The following is a 16,952-nucleotide window of genomic DNA, read 5'->3' on the forward strand; positions in this document are numbered from 1 at the left end:
TATCATTGGTTACTGGGAGACTTACAAAGAATATCAAACATAAACACAGATAAAAATGTTTTAAGTAGCTACTTCTTTAAATAAATATATCATTCTGAAATCTCAGTGCCAAATGTACTAATTTATAAAACTTGGACTATTAAAAGAGTGGAAAACAGCAATTGGATATAGTTTTCTGAAGACTGTGACATTTGTCATCACTTTATGATTTTGGTTTTATAAGATTAGTGATTTCCTCACAGCAATGCTCAAGCAAGACAGAGAGCTTAAAAATGTCCTAAAAAAGTTAGAAGCACTACATAGCTATTTGCTTTCCAAATTGTGGTTGGGCAGATGTTAAAATTGTAATTTAGTGATGCTTTCAGTAATGCCTTAAGAAACAATGGCATTTCCCATGAGGTAGCATTTGCCAGATGATCTAGCTGAGGCCCTTGTGGATCCTACCCTCTTTCTGGTTTGTGGTACATACCTCCCAGCCCTTATTAATTGTACTAATCAGAAACTTGTTGTGTTTGGGAAGAGTGTTCCAAGAAGAACTCCATGTGCCAGGGCCTTGAGGTGAAAAGCAGCTTGGATCTGTGTGGTGGTTGTAGTTTCGTGCTATAATAAGGAGATATCAACTGGCTTTGAGGGCAAGTTGTTGGCCCTCTACTGATTTAAGCCCAATATAGCTTATGTCTAACTAAAATAGAAATACATTTTGGACCAGCTTGCCTTTACCTGTCAAGAGAACCTATCGTCGGTTGTGATTCAGTTCAGAACTGATTCAGCAATTCAATCTGACCTAATGAAGCAGCATCAACCACTTAGCTTACGGGCTGGCATTGCAGTCATTCACCTGTACATGTTTAGAAACTTACCATAATTTTGATTTGTGGGGAGTAAGCATGAGGGGAAAAGAATGATTTTAATGTCTCTAACTTCAGAAGAAAAACATCTGCAAGAATGGAAGATGATCTACCATCACATTACAACACTGCTCTTGGAAATAATTCAACTCTCATAAGCATTGCCAGTAATTCTTTATAAAATTATGACCACCCCCCTGAAATTCAGCATTTCACTTGTAATGCTGAGTAAATTTTGCGAGTAGGTAAGAGTGTCATTATTAAATTTATAACTATTAATATCATCTGAGTCTGTGTGGTTCGAACTTCACTTGCCCAATGACACATTTCTTTATGGATATAAATCATTTTTTCTCTGATGATTAAGAGAGGGTAGATGGCTGCTGAGTCCCAACATGTAAGCTTTTATATTTTGCTCTTCATTACAATTACTACTGCAAGTCAAGTATCACATTTTACCTGATCTATAGCTGCCTAGCTGTTGTTTTTTTAAACCACTTTGTTTCCCAAAGAGTCACCACTTTGACCATTTACACTGAGTGTGGAATTTTCTTCCTAAAAATAACTATGACTATTTTACCTACCTGCTTTTGAATTATTTCCATTCTTCTTTGCCTTCAAATTTGGTCCAAATTACTTAGCATGACAAACAAAGCTCTTCACTATCTTGTCTATAGTGGATCTTTTCTGGAGAGTCTGAGCAATCCTATAAACCATCCTGCCTTCGCTGAGATTTCTGAGTCTCCTTTTATCATTTTCAGAGGTTTTTACCAATAACTATTCTTGTACTCTGAGACTAATTGAATCCGACCACAAGTACACCTCTTTATCAAGTTCTGAAAATCGGATTATCTTGCCTGAAATTTTATTCATAAGCTTATCAGTGATCTAATTTGATCTTTACTTGGTATTATTATTCCATTATATTATTATGTCATTTTAAATAGACAAAATCTATAGGTTGGTAAAACCATTTGCTTAAGAGCACAGAGAGAGAATTAAAACACCAGTCTTAAAATTGAGGCTACATTGCTGCTGTGAAAAATAATTTTTAATGTGGTGGTATAATTAAAGAGCCACAAGAATTACCTAATTTATAGGACTGGACATTGAAACCATTATTAAGAATTCTATTAGTCTGATGTTATTTAAAAGTTATCAAAGGATTCTGCATAAAGAAGATGTGGCACATATATACAATGGAATATTACTCAGCCATAAAAAGAAACAAAATTGAGTTATTTGTAGTGAGGTGGATGGACCTAGAGTCTGTCATACAGAGATTATCTGCGGCATGGCAGAACAACGGCTTCCCACACCTAGGGGCAGGATAGGAATAAAGATGCAGATGTAGAGAATCGACTTGAGGACATGGGGAGGGGGAAAGGTAAGCTGGGATGAAGTGAGGGAGTGGCATGGACATACATAAACTACCAAATGTAAGATAGATAGCTAGTGGGAAGCAGCCACAAAGCACAGGGAGATTAGCTCGGTGCTTTGTGACCACCTAGAGGGGTGGGATAGGGAGGATGGGAGGGAGACGCAAGAGGGAGGAGATATGAGGATATATGTATATGTATAGCTGATTCACTTTGTTATAAAGCAGAAGCTAACACACCATTGTAAAGCAATTATACTCCAATAAAGATGTTTTTTAAAAAAAGACTCCTTTGTGAAATAAACCATAGTGCCAACTACAACTGTGGTACAAAAATATGCATGTTACAAAATTAATGTACCAGAAAAAACCCTGAAATTTCTACTGAGCTTTTTTTTCTAAATGCACATAAAATATGTGATATTGCTCTAAAAAAGAATGATGAATTAAGTGAAAAGTTCCCCAGTCATCAGAATCTTTTTACAGACAGTAATTTTATAAGAGTAGCCATGAAGTACAGATCTATAATTACTTTGTTTTCTCTCGTGTTTCTGCTGTTGAAGCTCAGTGTTCAGTGGGATTTAAAACATGTTATTAGCTGTATTCTAAAGGGTCTAAGTAAAATAGAATAATATGCTATCAGAGTCATTAAGGGAATGAATTGGCTTCTTAGCCAATCACTTCAAAATTGATACGCAGTACTTACTAAAAGAGTATGCTGCCCCAAATTCCTTTCAACTAGTGGGAGCCCTATAACTAAATTCTTGTCCATGGATATCAGGAGAAGTGTTTTGTAGAACTTGTTTTGTAGGAGAAAAATTGACTGAAAGGAGTTACTACAGTTAGTTGGAGTCCATTATTTCCCGTTATACCTTTCCTCCTTCTGCAACTCAGACACGATGACTGAAGCTCTTCCTACCATTTTGGATTGTGTGGTTACCTGCCTATGTTTTCCTCTAAGAGTTTTATAGCATCTGGCCTTACACTTAGGTCTTTAATCCATTTTGAGTTTATTTTTGTGTATGGCGTTAGGAAGTGTTCTAATTTCATTCTTTTACATGTAGCTGTCCAGTTTTCCCAGTACCACTTGTGGAAAAGGCTGTCTTTTCTCCATTGTATATTCTTGCCTCCTTTATAAAAAATAAGGTGGCCATATGTGCGTGGGTTTATCGCTGGGCTTTCTATACTGTTCCATTGATCTATATTTCTGTTTTTATGCCAGTACCATGCTGTCTTGATTACTGTAGCTTTGTAGTATAGTCTGAAGTCTGGGAGCCTTATTCCTCTGGCTCCGTTTTTCTTTCTCAAGATTGCTTTGACTATTCGGGGTCTTTTGTGTTTCCATGCAAATTGTGTAATTTTTTGTTTTAGTCTGTGAAAAATGCCATTGGTAGTTTGATAGGGATTGCATTGAATCTGTAGGTTGCTTTGGGTAGTATAGCCATTTTCACAATATTGATTCTTCCGATCCAAGAACATGATATATCTCTCCATGTGTTTGTATCATCTTTAATTTCTTTCATCAGTGTCTTACAGTTTTCTACATACAGGTCTTTGGCCTCCTTAGGTAAGTTTATTCCTAGGTATTTTAGTCATTATTATGTTGAGGTAAGTTCCCTCTATGCCTACGTTCTGGAGGTTTTTTTTTTTTTAATCATAAATGGGTGTTGAATTTTCTTGAAAGCTTTTTCTGCACCTATTGAGATGATCATATGGTTTTTATACTTCAGTTTGTTAATATGGTGTATCACATTGATTGATATGGGTATACTGAAGAATCCTTGCATTCCCGGGATAAACCCCACTTGATCATGGTGTATGATCCTTTTAATGTGCTCTTGGGTTCTGTTTGCTAGTATTTGGTTGAGGATTTTTGCATCTATGTTCATCATTGATATTGGCCTGTAGTTTTCTTTCTTTGTGACATCTTTGTCTGGGTTTGGTATGAGGGTGATGGTGGTCTTTCTTTGTGACATCTTTGTCTGGGTTTGGTATGAGGGTGATGGTGGCCTCGTAGAATGAGTTTGGGAGTGTTCCTCCTTCTGATATATTTTGGAAGAGTTTGAGAAGGATAGGTGTTAACTTTTCTCTAAATGTTTGACAGAATTCGCCTGTGAAGCTATCTCATCTTGGGCTTTTGTCAGAAGATTTTTAATCACAGTCTCAATTTCAGTGCTTGTGATTGGTCTATTTATATTTTCTATTTCCTCCTGGTTCAGTATTGGAAGTTTGTCTTTTTAAGAATTTGTTCATTTATTCCCAGTTGTCCATTTTAATGGTATATAGTTGCTTGTAGTAATTTCTCATGATCCTTTGTATTTCTGCAGTGTCAGTTGTTACTTCTCCTTTTGCATTTCTATTTCTAATTCTGTTGATTTGAGTTCTCCCTTTTTTTCTTGAAGAGTCTGGCTAATGGTTTATCAATTTTGTTTATCTTCTCAAAGAACCAGCTTTCAGTTTTATTGATCTTTGCTATTGTTTCTTTTATTTCTTTTTCATTTATTTCTGATCTGATTTTTATGATTTCTTTCCTTCTGCTAACTTTGTTTTTTTTTTTTTTTGTTCTTCTTTCTCTAATTGCTTTAGCTATAAGGTTATGTTGTTTATTTGGGATGTGTCTTGTTTCTTGAGGTGGGATTGTATTGCTGTAAGCTTCCATTTTAGAATTGCTTTTGCTGCACCCCATAGGTTTTGGGTCATTGTGTTTTCATTGTCATTTGTTTCTAGGTATTTTTTGATTTCCTCTTTGATTTCTTCAGTGATCTCTTGGTTATTAAGTAGTGTATTATTTAGCCTGCATGTGTTTGTATTTTTTACAGATATTTTCCTGTAATTGATATCTAGTCTCATAGTGTTGTGGTCAGAAAAGTTACTTGGTACGATTTCTATTTTCGTAAATTTACCAAGGCTTGATTTGTGACCCAAGATATGATCTAGCCTGGGGAATGTTCCATGAACACTTGAGAAGAATGTGTACTCTGTTGTTTTGGATGGAATGTCCAATAAGTATCAATTAAGTCAACGTTGTTTAATGTGTCATTTAAAGCTTGTGTTTCCTTATTTATTTTCATTTTGGATGATCTGTTCATGGGTGAAAGTGGGGTGTTAAAGTCCCCTACTTTGTGTTACTGTTGATTTCTCCTTTTATGGCTGTTAGCATTTGCCTTATGTGCTGAGGTGCACCTATGTTTGGGTGCATAAATATTTACAATTATTATATCTTCTTCTTGGATTGATCCCTTGATCATTATTTGGTGTCCTTCTTGATCTCTTGTAACAGTCTTTGTTTTAAAGTCTATTTTGTCTGATGTGAGAATTGCTACTCTAGCTTTCTTTTGATTTCCATTTGCATGGAATCTCTTTTCCTATCCCCTCACTTTCAGTCTGTATGTGTCCCTAGGTATGAAGTGGGTCTCTTGTAGACAGCATATATACGGGTCTTGTTTTTGTATCCATTCAGCCAGTCTATGTCTTTTGACTGGAGTATTTAATTCGTTTACATTTAAGGTAATTATCGATATGTATGTTCCTATTACCATTTTCTTAACTGTTTTGGGTATATTATTGTAAGTCTTTTCCTTGTCTTGTGTTTCCTGTCTAGAGAAGTTCCTTTAGCATTTGTTGTAGAGCTGGTTTGGTGGTGCTGAATTCCCTTAGCTTTTGTTTGTCTGTAAAGGTTTTAATTTCTCCATCAAATCTGAATGAGATCCTTGCTGTGTAGAGTAATCTTGGTTGTACGTTTTTCCCTTTCATCACTTTAAATATGTCATGTTTGGGGTCTCCTTTTGGCAGGCTTCAGGTTCGTAGTTCCCATCGTTTTTGGTGTCTGTCCCCAGTGACTAAGATTGGTTCAGAGGGTTGTGTAGGCTTCCTGGTGGAGGGGATTGGTGCCTGTGTTCTGGTGGCTGAGGCTGGATCTTGTCTTTCTGGTGGGCAGGACCACGTTCGGTGGTGTGTTTTGGGGTGCCTGTGACCTTATTATGATTTTAGGCGGCCTCTCTGCTAATGCATGGGGTTGTGTTCCTGTCTTGCTAGTTGTTTGGCATAGGGTGTCCAGCACTCTAGCTTGCTGGTTGGTGAGTGGTGCTGGGTCTTAACATTGAGATGGAGATCTCTGGGAGCACTTCCACTGTTTGATATTATGTGGAGCTGGGAGGTCTCTGGTGGACCAATGTCCTGAACTCAGCTCTCCCACTTCAGAGACACAGGCCTGACACCCAGCCAGAGCACCAAAACCCTGTCAACTACATGCCAGGTATGTGGGGAGTTTCTTGCCTTTTGGGAAGTCTGAGGTCTTCTGCCAGCATTCAGTCAGTGTTCTGTAGGAGTTGTTCCACATGTAGATGTATTTTTGATATATTTGTCCGTAGGAAGGTGATCTCCACGTCTTACTCTTCCGCCATCTTGAAGGTCTCTTCACAATGGAGTCTTAAGTTGTGTCTTTTCTGACACAGAGATACTTTATTCAAACATACATTCATTTGATTTTTATCTTGATTTTCCTACTTTTGACAGGAAAATGGCTTTGTAGATGCTGCTGGGTTTCCCCAGCCATATTCTCTTCACCCTTTGATTTTGGAAGTGACTGTGGTGGATACTTCCCTGATTCCTACTTCAAGTCCCAGCAGTATCGCTCAGTTTTTTCTGCCTCAGAGCTTTCCCCAAAGTTTAGGGAGATAATTCTGCCCAGATTTGGTTGGGGCAGGTGGTGGGGTGGTGGAATGAAGCGTCCCTAGTTGCAGCCCTCAACTAATGCAGAGAGGGGGAAGCAGTGGATGAATACACCAGCTCCCATTATTTGAAGGAAAAATTCTGAGGTGGCATCTTCACAGTTCTCAGAGGTCCTTGGGGAAGACTGTGCCTCCATTGTTTACTGCAGCGCCAGTTCAGTAAAGGATATTCCCTTGTTTTTCTCTCCTTCACTTTCTCAGTCTTCCTAACTCCCTCATTCTGGCTTCCTTCATTCCTTCCCAAATAAACTCTGTGCATTCAAATCCCTGTCCCAGGCTGTGCTCTCTGAGAAACCCAACCAAGACTCACATTTACAAGAAATGTTCAACTTTTCTAACTCTGTTATTAGAAAAACTATATCAACAACAGCATAAGAACACTGATGTTTATCCCTTCCTACTCAGCCCTAGTTTTTGAATAAAACAAGGAATAGTGCAGATGAAAGTAAACTGGAAAAAGTATTTCCTACGCAAAGGGAACAGTGCAACTTAGTTCCAGTCTATTTGTAATTTCTGGGAATGGGTTAGATCTCTTAATTTTTCAAAAGGACATGGAATATTGCTAATTGAAGTTTTCAAAATAAAGTATTCAAAATAATTGTATTTAGTATGGATTGCTTTTAGTCTGGATTAAGTCTTTGGATTAGCAGTTAATAAAATAAAATTACAATGTCAGTAAATGGCTTTCCTGCAAGATAGCCAGACCAGTTGGTGTCAAGTAAGTAGGAATAAACATAATAAAAATGTTCAGAATCTAAATGAAAAATACAAAGTCTTATTAAGAGACACCAAAGAACATTTGAAAATTGTTAAGATGTAAATCTTCCCTAAATTAACCATTAAAACTAGTGCAATACTAATGAAAATTACATCAATTTTTTTCAATCTGAAAAAATTAATATAAAGGTCATTTAAAAATAAACAAAATTAACCTGATTGTTTCAAAAAAATAGGAAAGATACTTGCTAAAGTAGAGAGTATTAAATTTATTATAAGTTAGAGTAATTAAAACCTTGTGGAACCACAATAAGATATCATTTCACACCCACTAAGATGGCTATAAAAATAATAAACCAGGATTAATAAGTGTTGGTGGGGATGTAGAGAAGTTTGTGGTGGGAATGTAAAATGGGGAAACTGCTATGGAAAACAGTTTGGAGTTTTCTCAAAAAGTTAAACATAGAATTAGCATATGACCCAGCAGCTCCACTTCTAAGAATATACCCAGAAGAATTGAAATAGGTATTCAAACAAAAACTTGTACACAAATGTATCATCAAAAAGTGGAAACAACATCAGACATCAGTTGGGGCCAATATTTACAGAATTTTGAAGAGAAAAGTTTTGATCAAAGAAAATTATATCCAGTCAAGCTGTTGGTCACATGAGTTGCTAATGAAAAAATAAACTCAGATACACAATAGTAAAGAGAATTTACCCTAAAAGGATACTTTTTGAGAAATACTTCAAGTCATGTATATGTCAACAGAAAAATAAATAAAGGTCTATAACCCCAAAATGAGTAATTTGTGGTGTTAGAGGAATGGGGTGAGTGTGAAAAACATTTCAATATAAAATAAATTGTAAGCAATTATTTTAAAATATTGCTTTAAAATACTGTAAATATCAAAAGTAATTCTTAAATGAAAACACATGTAATATTAAAAATGATAATTTGATATGACTAATATATATTGAACTCCTAGATTATATTTACAAATATAGATTGGGGAGAAAAAAATAAGTAAATTCCCATTTTACTTGGAGTGGGGTTAAGGCAAATTCATTATTGATTTTGGTAATCAGAAAATTATAGTATTTTCATTTTTTTATCTTAATGTGATTAGCAGCATATTTTAAAGCAGTATATATCATTATTAAATCACTGGAGTAGATAAAAGCTAAGAATGTTTAGCCTATGCAATAAAATGCAAAAGAAATGAGTATTTTTTTAGAGAGGAAGTATGAAATAAGAGAACTGTTATATCAGTTATGAAAATGGATACAAATAGCTTAATTTCCCCTATTACATAGCAACATTTCATATTGATATAAAATGGATATTTCAACAACAGGCTGCTTGTAAAAGCATATCTAAAGTAGTGACACAGGTGATTAAAAAACAAAGGATGATAAAAGTAATAAGGCAAGTAGAAACAAAAAGCAAAAGAAGAAATATTAAATTTCAAAGAAAAGACAATTCAAGACAAATCATTAAGCAAGATAATTTTATATCAATAAGCATGGTTCACAATGACCATATAATAGTCATGAACCATTTTAGCAGAATACATAACCTTGCAATATTTCATGTAAGAAGGTGTTAGAAATATACAGATAACTTGATAGAAGCAATAATTTTAGAATACTATAAAGCGCTCAACTAGCTAAAGAAATTATACCCAAAGACCAGATATTTCAATAAAAAAGTGAATCATTTTAAAATTTGTATACATTTAAAAATTAATTACGCACAATCACCTAAATTACTATTGGATATAAAATACAATTCAGACTCAACTTCATACTATTTAGAGAAAGTAAAAATGAAGTTTTCATATTAAAACATGAAATACATCATCTAAAGATCTCAAGAGCAAATTCAAAACTTTAAATATTTTGAAATTTAAAAATAATGAATTAAACATTTATCAAATACATTTGAAAATGAACAACAAAAATATATTGAAGGCACTATGAACTAAAGGGAAATGTGTAGGAAAGGTAAAACTAATCTCATTCCTAAAACTCAGATGATGAGCACAACACCAAAAATGATAGAGAGTACAGAGCAAATAAGAAATTAATAACTCAGAAAGTAAACAGAACAAGGAAACTGATAAAAATCTAAAAATTGGTTGCTTGTCTGATGGGAGGAAACCCAACAATCTAATATTCTTGAAAAGCCTAGCAAACAAAATTGAAATAAAGAGGGAACTACTAAAATCAATAGTGAGAAACTAGATATAGGGACACATATCTAAATTATTTTTAAAAATTAAGAAATGCTGCACACAATTCCATGCTTACCATATTAAAAACCTGGATAAAGTTGATTATTTCTATTCATCCCAATTTCTCCTGCCTCAACATACACTGTAAAAAATGAATAGTATTTTACAGTGTACAATACTGGTTTGTTACCTATAGGTATTATGTTGTACAGCAGATCTCTACAACTTATTCATCCTGGACAACAGTAACTTTGCATATGTCCAAACTCATGAAGGGTCTGCATGAGTTTACATGAAATGTATACAGTATTTTTGTGTATAAATTATACCTCAATAAAGCTAAAAATAAAAAGAACAGTATTCAACTAATTTCTTATAATGGCACAGGCTGAATTAATTTCAGAATATAGACTTTATTACTGTTTTACTTTTGTCAAAACATTGTTTAATTGTTTTGTCTCCAGTCCCTTTCTCTAATAATAATTTTATATACTACATCTCTTCTTATCTACTTATTAGATAGTTTATCTATCTTTAATCTCTTCTTTCATAGAACGTTATACATATAAGCCCTCCAATATTTGCAAAACTCTTTTAAGCTTCCTGGAAGCAGTTTGCTAGCTCCTAAGGTGAAGATAAATTGGAGTCTTATTGCAAACACCAAAATATACACTTATCCGGTAGGTATAAGTGTAAATTTGTGTGGTCTTACATCTTCCCCCAAATGCATTATGCTTCAGTGGTCTCAGCTGGATATCTGGGTTAAAATAAAGAATGAGAAGCCCATGCTTCATTTGATCTCAGCTTTCCTAAGGTCATAAATAATGAAAGACAAATTGTGCCTTCCTAGTATTTCCAAAGAGTCATCAGGCATAAAGGCATGGCAGTGGAACAGAGCATTAGAATACAATCAGGCTATTTGTATATTAACAGAAGCAACACCTATTGATCCTGATCTCTGAACTTTGTATTCTTCAAAACAGGTGCTTAATTTTCCTGTGCTAATAACTCTGTAAATTGTAACATTATATTATCTTCATTGGAAATACTGATCTTTCTTTCACTCTTAACAAATATTTGTTAAACACCTTTCAATATGTCCTAATTTTAAAAGCCATATATTAAAACTATGTAATAATCATTAAGTTCGTGACAACTGAGTGGTCAATGTTCCTTTCATAAGAATAGAAAACATAATGGGAATTTGTAGTCTATATTGGCTATTATTAATTTAATAACACCTGGTAGTTTTAAGCATAAAAGAATTTGTCCTTGGTTTCTTTTAAAAAAATAATTTATTATAGTTGATTTACAATGTTATGTTAGTTTCTGGTGTACAGCAAAGTGATTCAGTTATACATATATATGATAGTTTGCATATGCTAAGCCCAAACTCCCAATCCATCTCTCCCCCACCTCTCCTCCCCCTTGGTAACCATAAGTCTGTTCTCTATGTGAATCTGTTTCTGTTTCATAGGTAAGTTCATTTGTGTCGTAATTTAGATTCCACATATAAGTGATATCATATGGTATTTTTCTTTGACTTGCTTCACTTAGTATGATAATCTCTAGGTACATCCATGTTGCTGCAAATGCATTATTCCACTCTTTCTTACAGCTGAGTAGTATTCATACATATATATATTCATGTATATATATACCCCACATCTTCTTTATCCATTCATCTATTGATGGACGTTTAGGCTGGTTCCCTGTCTTGGCTATTGTAAATAGTGCTACCATGTATAAGGATGCATGTATCAATATCTTTTTGAATTATAGTTTTGTCCAGATATATGCCCAGGAGTGGTTTCTTATAAAACATGAAGCTCATTGATTAACATAATATGAATACATCTTTCTTTGATTTCTTGGCTCAGACACATCAGTTAACTCTTTTGAACCAATTTTTCTCATATGTAAAGTGGAAATATCATTTATATCCTGGGATTGTTTAATGTTTTAATAGATAATAATGATATGTAATATATGAACATCATTAACATGTCCATCATTTCTGTTGGTGATATCAGAACAGATTTTTGCAGTTGTCTGGCAGTTAGTCTAGGAGAGGATCAGAATGAACAAAAATGAAAGCTTAGTCCAGGCCTAGGGAACAGTATATTCAAAGATATAACCATGTGTAAAATCATGGTGTGTTAGAAATACTGTGTCCCTGGTACTTACAATGAGGTGAGATAGTCAAAGATGAGTCTGGAGAGTATGGTAGAGCCTGGGCCTTACTGAATTTTATGTCATCCTAAAAGCCATGAAGAGTCACCCAACTGTTTTACATGGCAAATCACATAAGATTTGCATTTTAGAAAGAGTCCTCTTACAGTAGTGCGCAGAATGTGTCGGAGGGACTGTTGCCTTTGTCTAGTCGAGGGCAGTGTTATGAGCCCTTGATGAGCCCATTGACGATTCTAAGAGGGACAGTGACAGTGAAGAAAGAGAGAGAAGGACAGAACAGAGGGCTAGTACATACGAGGTAGATTACCAGGATTCAGTGACAATGGTATTTAGAGGGCAAAGGGAAGAATAAAGTTTAATTTCAATGACACCGATTTAGATAAACTAGGAGGAGGCTCATGTTATTCTCCAAATTAGAGAACAGAGAAAGATCAGGTTTAAGAAGGAAATGGTGAGTTTAAAGTGCCTTATCTTCACCACAGATAAAGTTCATATTTCCAGTTGCCAGCTACATACAAGAGTCTTGGGTTTAGTTGGGTGTATGACAGCCTTCAACATGTATGTCATAATTGAAGCCATGGGAATGGATGAGATTTCTTAAAGTGAGATGCCAAAGGCTGTGTTCTGAGGGTCATTGTTATTAATAGTTAGGCAGAAGATAAAATAGAAACCAGAGTGATTCATTTAAATGAAATAATGGAGGAAAATAATTTATTAGACGTGGTACACTGACATTACGGATCAGATGAAATGTTGGATCTTATTCCTTCATGAGAATGTTTCATTTCAGCAGTGCCAGAAATTATATTCTGCCTCAGAGAGAAAACCTAATTAACAGTGGTTAACTAAAAACAGCGAGATTTTTTTCCCCCTTTAGGTAATGAGAAGGTAGGAAGAAGGTATTCTAGCTGGTATAGCCGCTCCAACATGTTGTTAAGATTCTAGCTTTCTGCCCTGCCACTGTTAGATGTGAGTTTTCTTCTTGTTTCTGCTACATAAGTGCAAGATGGTTCTTCTGCTTCTGGCCATTTACTTGCTTCCTAAGGGAAACTGCTCTCCCCAAGGTGTGGCTGAGGAAAGCAAGGGTGTCCATGTTCCATGCCTTGTAAACTTATCGGCCATGTATGATTGTACCAAGATGAACACTTTTAAGATGGCCTGGAAAGTGTTGATGGTAGTTAGCAGTTCCCACTAGATTCACTCATTATCAGGAATTTGAATAGGGAAATTTAGAGAAAATTACTTAATTGGTAGCTCGAGAGGAAATGGACATAGTAACTGAGCCATGTTGGTAGCAGAAAAACTAGAGTGATGCAGGGACTCTCATAGTGGGAAGGGTTAAAAGTTGACCAGATTTTTACAGCTGCCCTGTTGCCTGAAAGACGTTTTGGTGCCATGAGGGCCAAGAGCACTGTGGTGTCTCTTCTTCCTATTCGGGCTGGGTGCTTGGCTTTTCTTGAATTTCCTTGACAACTGCTCATGTGCCTAGGATTCTTACTTTCTTTATTTTCCTATGCATCCTACCAGTTAGATCCTCATTAATTAAAATAACTTGACTCTGTATTTTGCAAAGAGAATCACAAACAAACATACGTACACATATTTTATTCACTATTCTTTGAACATTCTTGCTAGATTCTAACCAATGATTTTAAGGAAATAGCCAATAAAGTGAAATCAAACACTCATGAAATCATGACAGCAATATCTCTAAATTTAAGACAAGTAATGAAGTGGAAACTATTCTGAAAGTTAGTGAATTCTTGCCAAGGTTAATTACTTTATATAGAATGGGAAAAATATAATACTTATATTTTGTAATAGTAAGAACTATGGAGTATACAAAAGTTGATTTCTGGATACTTTGAAATTTTATCTGAAGCCATGTCAAATCAAATCAAATACATTTAATATTATCTTAGCAAAGATATTAAGAAGCTGGAGAGTATACCTGCCTATAAAATGAAATTATAAAGATCTTGAGCTTTCATAAATTATCTATTGTGTGGGAAAAAGAATAAACACAATATTTACTCAGTACTGAATATATGGCCTATACACAAAACTGAATTTTCCAGAATAAATTATTTCAGACTATGCTTCATCAATCATAGATATAGGATTGTAAGGTGAGTCAGAAATAATCTCAGTGACTAGGATTTGAGAAACTTAAAGAGATTGAAAGCAAAAGATTCTCAGATTCAATGTTATCACTGCACATGTCTTTCAAGTGCCAAAGATTTGAGAGGACACTAGGAAACAGATTTATGAGTTATAGCTCAGAACCACTGGCTAGTATGTGGTCTGAAGTCACCGCAATCCAAAGATTCTGACAATGTTGCTCCTCTTCTCTTTCTGTCCATCAGTATGTGTGAGTTAATCCCACCGTATCCCAGCTTGCAAATTTTCCATCTAACTGGATTCAACCCTACTCTTCTGGGGCTATCTTGATGCATTTAAAAAATAATTTTGTTGAGTGAGGGAAAGATTGGTGATTTAAATAGTCATAATTATTATCTGTAATTTATATATTTTTGTGCAAATGTATTTTCAAGATCTGTGTCCTGCACTGCGTGGAAAGCTCTGTGAGAGCAGGGACCATATTTATTCTGTACACTTCTCTCTCTTCAGTGCTTAGCTTAGTAATCAGGCACATAAGAGATGGTCCATAAAGATTTGGTACATTAATAATAACGGAAAATAGTTTTAAAACTTATCTGCCCAATTCTCCAACCCTGCCATTTTTATCAGCTGTTTATTCTTTATTTCTTGACCCTTAATGGCATGGTTTAGATTTATTGGAATCTGATGCAAGATAGTAGGGATAACATGAATAATACAAATGAAGAGGTACTTTAAAATTTGCTTTCTAGAACATTGAAAATTTAAGCTTAATCAGTATAATTCTCACAACATTCAAGTTTTTTGGAAGTTTTTCAAGAGATTTAGTAAGTAGAATTTTTATTATTTGCTGCAGTAGAAATATGAGATAGGATTATTATCTGAAAAAAAATATTGTTGACTGGAACCAAATGGAACTAAAGATTCCAATGCAAGTCCTATTAGTTGCAAAGAATAATTTTCAGTACACCATGGTGTTTTCTACAATATACCATTTACCACTGAATTGAAAATCAGACTTCAAATAATAAGAAAAACGTTTATTTATATACATATATTTTCTATTATCATTCTTTTTAAATTTTTGAATAGTTGTAGGGAGCTATGTTTGCTGATCTGGTAGAATCTGAAATGCTTTTATTTAATTTCAAAAAATAAATGATTTCACAACTATTTTATAGAAAGAAAAGAGAAATTTACTTATAATTCTTTTAACATCTGTTATTTTGTAGATGGTTTCCAAGATAAGAAAGTATACTTATTGCTTGTGGTAATGTCATTATTAATATACTTTTATTATTTTGACTGAATAGTGTTTTTATATTTCACTGAACAAACTGTAAAGCTGAAGATTTTATTCACAACACATTTGAGATCTAAAAACTAGTTCCCAGCAGTCCTAAATGCTTGTAAACAAATTAATATATTTGTCTGTAATCTGTTTCTTCCTCTTCTCTCTCTGCCTCTCTGTCTGCTTCTCTCTTCCTTCCTCCCTCTCCCTCCTAGCCTTCTCATTATGCTACATTCTGACTAAAATTAAAACGTGGATTTTTAGAAGCAGTTTTCTTTACAGCAGAAGTGAAGTCATTTGGTGAGAATGATATTTAAGTAGTGTCCAGTTCCACTTTAAGTAAATCATCTATGTTGCCAAACTGGTTTGGCTGTTGGGATTTGAGTTGACCTATCAGGTTAGTGGAGAAAACAAACTTTTAAGTCAGGCAAATGTTGGCTATCTGCCTTATTAAAAAATTGTCAAAGTTTTGATCTTTGAGCTTGCTTAGGAAGTGTTTTTAAAGTTATAACATTTGGTTAAATAATAATATAACTTTTGTTTAAATAACCTTTTTTATATAAATACTAGCACTGGTTCAGGTAATACAAAAATGGACAAAAACCAGTTCCTGATTCCTGACAACAAGAAACGTTTCCTGGTCCCCAACAGTGTTCTCCAATATGTAAGGCAGAAGTTAAACTACTCTCTGTCTTCAGTAATGGCTGTTTGGGGGCATGTTAGGCTGTGGGGCAGAGGAATGAATCACTGAACATTATCTAAATACAAACTGGGATACGCATTCTACTGGAGTTTCCAAAAATCAGCTCACAGAGAGAAGAGAGGGGAAGATAAAGGGATGAACAAATGGTGAAATGACAGGAACACCTAATGAGTTCCTCAACACTCGTATGTCTAACAGGCAACTGAAAAATGCTGCATAATTGTTTAGCATCTAACTTTGTATACTCAAAGTGGAACTTTTGGATCCATGTGCCAAATCTGATCTTTCCTCAGTTTCCAGTTTCCCTTTGGCTCAGAAAATGACACCTTCGTATAGTCAATTGCTTAAGCCAAAAATTTAGAAACTGTTCTTTGTTTCTCTCTTTCTGCCAGTCCCATATACAGTCCATTAGCAAGGTCTTCTGGCTTTACCTCCAAAATATTCTTCCTACCTCTTAATTTATTTTTATCCTGATCACCACCATCCTAGGCCAGTCCATCATAACTCATTTAGATAGTCACCCACTTTTGCCACCTTCCCCTGCCATCCCTCTTCTTTTCAGCATACATAGTGATGCTTTCAATCTATCAACTAGATCATATCTTTCTTCCACTGGAAACTTTCAATGGCTCCCTATTACACTTGGGATGAAACACAAACTCCCTGACATGGCCGATCAGTCCACACTTGCTCTGGTCCTTGCCAATCTTACCCGCCTCATCTCACACTTCTTC

The sequence above is a fragment of the Neophocaena asiaeorientalis genome, unplaced genomic scaffold, assembly GCF_003031525.2.
Source record: "Neophocaena asiaeorientalis asiaeorientalis breed wild unplaced genomic scaffold, Neophocaena_asiaeorientalis_V1.1 scaffold15, whole genome shotgun sequence".
Taxonomy (NCBI): domain Eukaryota; kingdom Metazoa; phylum Chordata; class Mammalia; order Artiodactyla; family Phocoenidae; genus Neophocaena; species Neophocaena asiaeorientalis.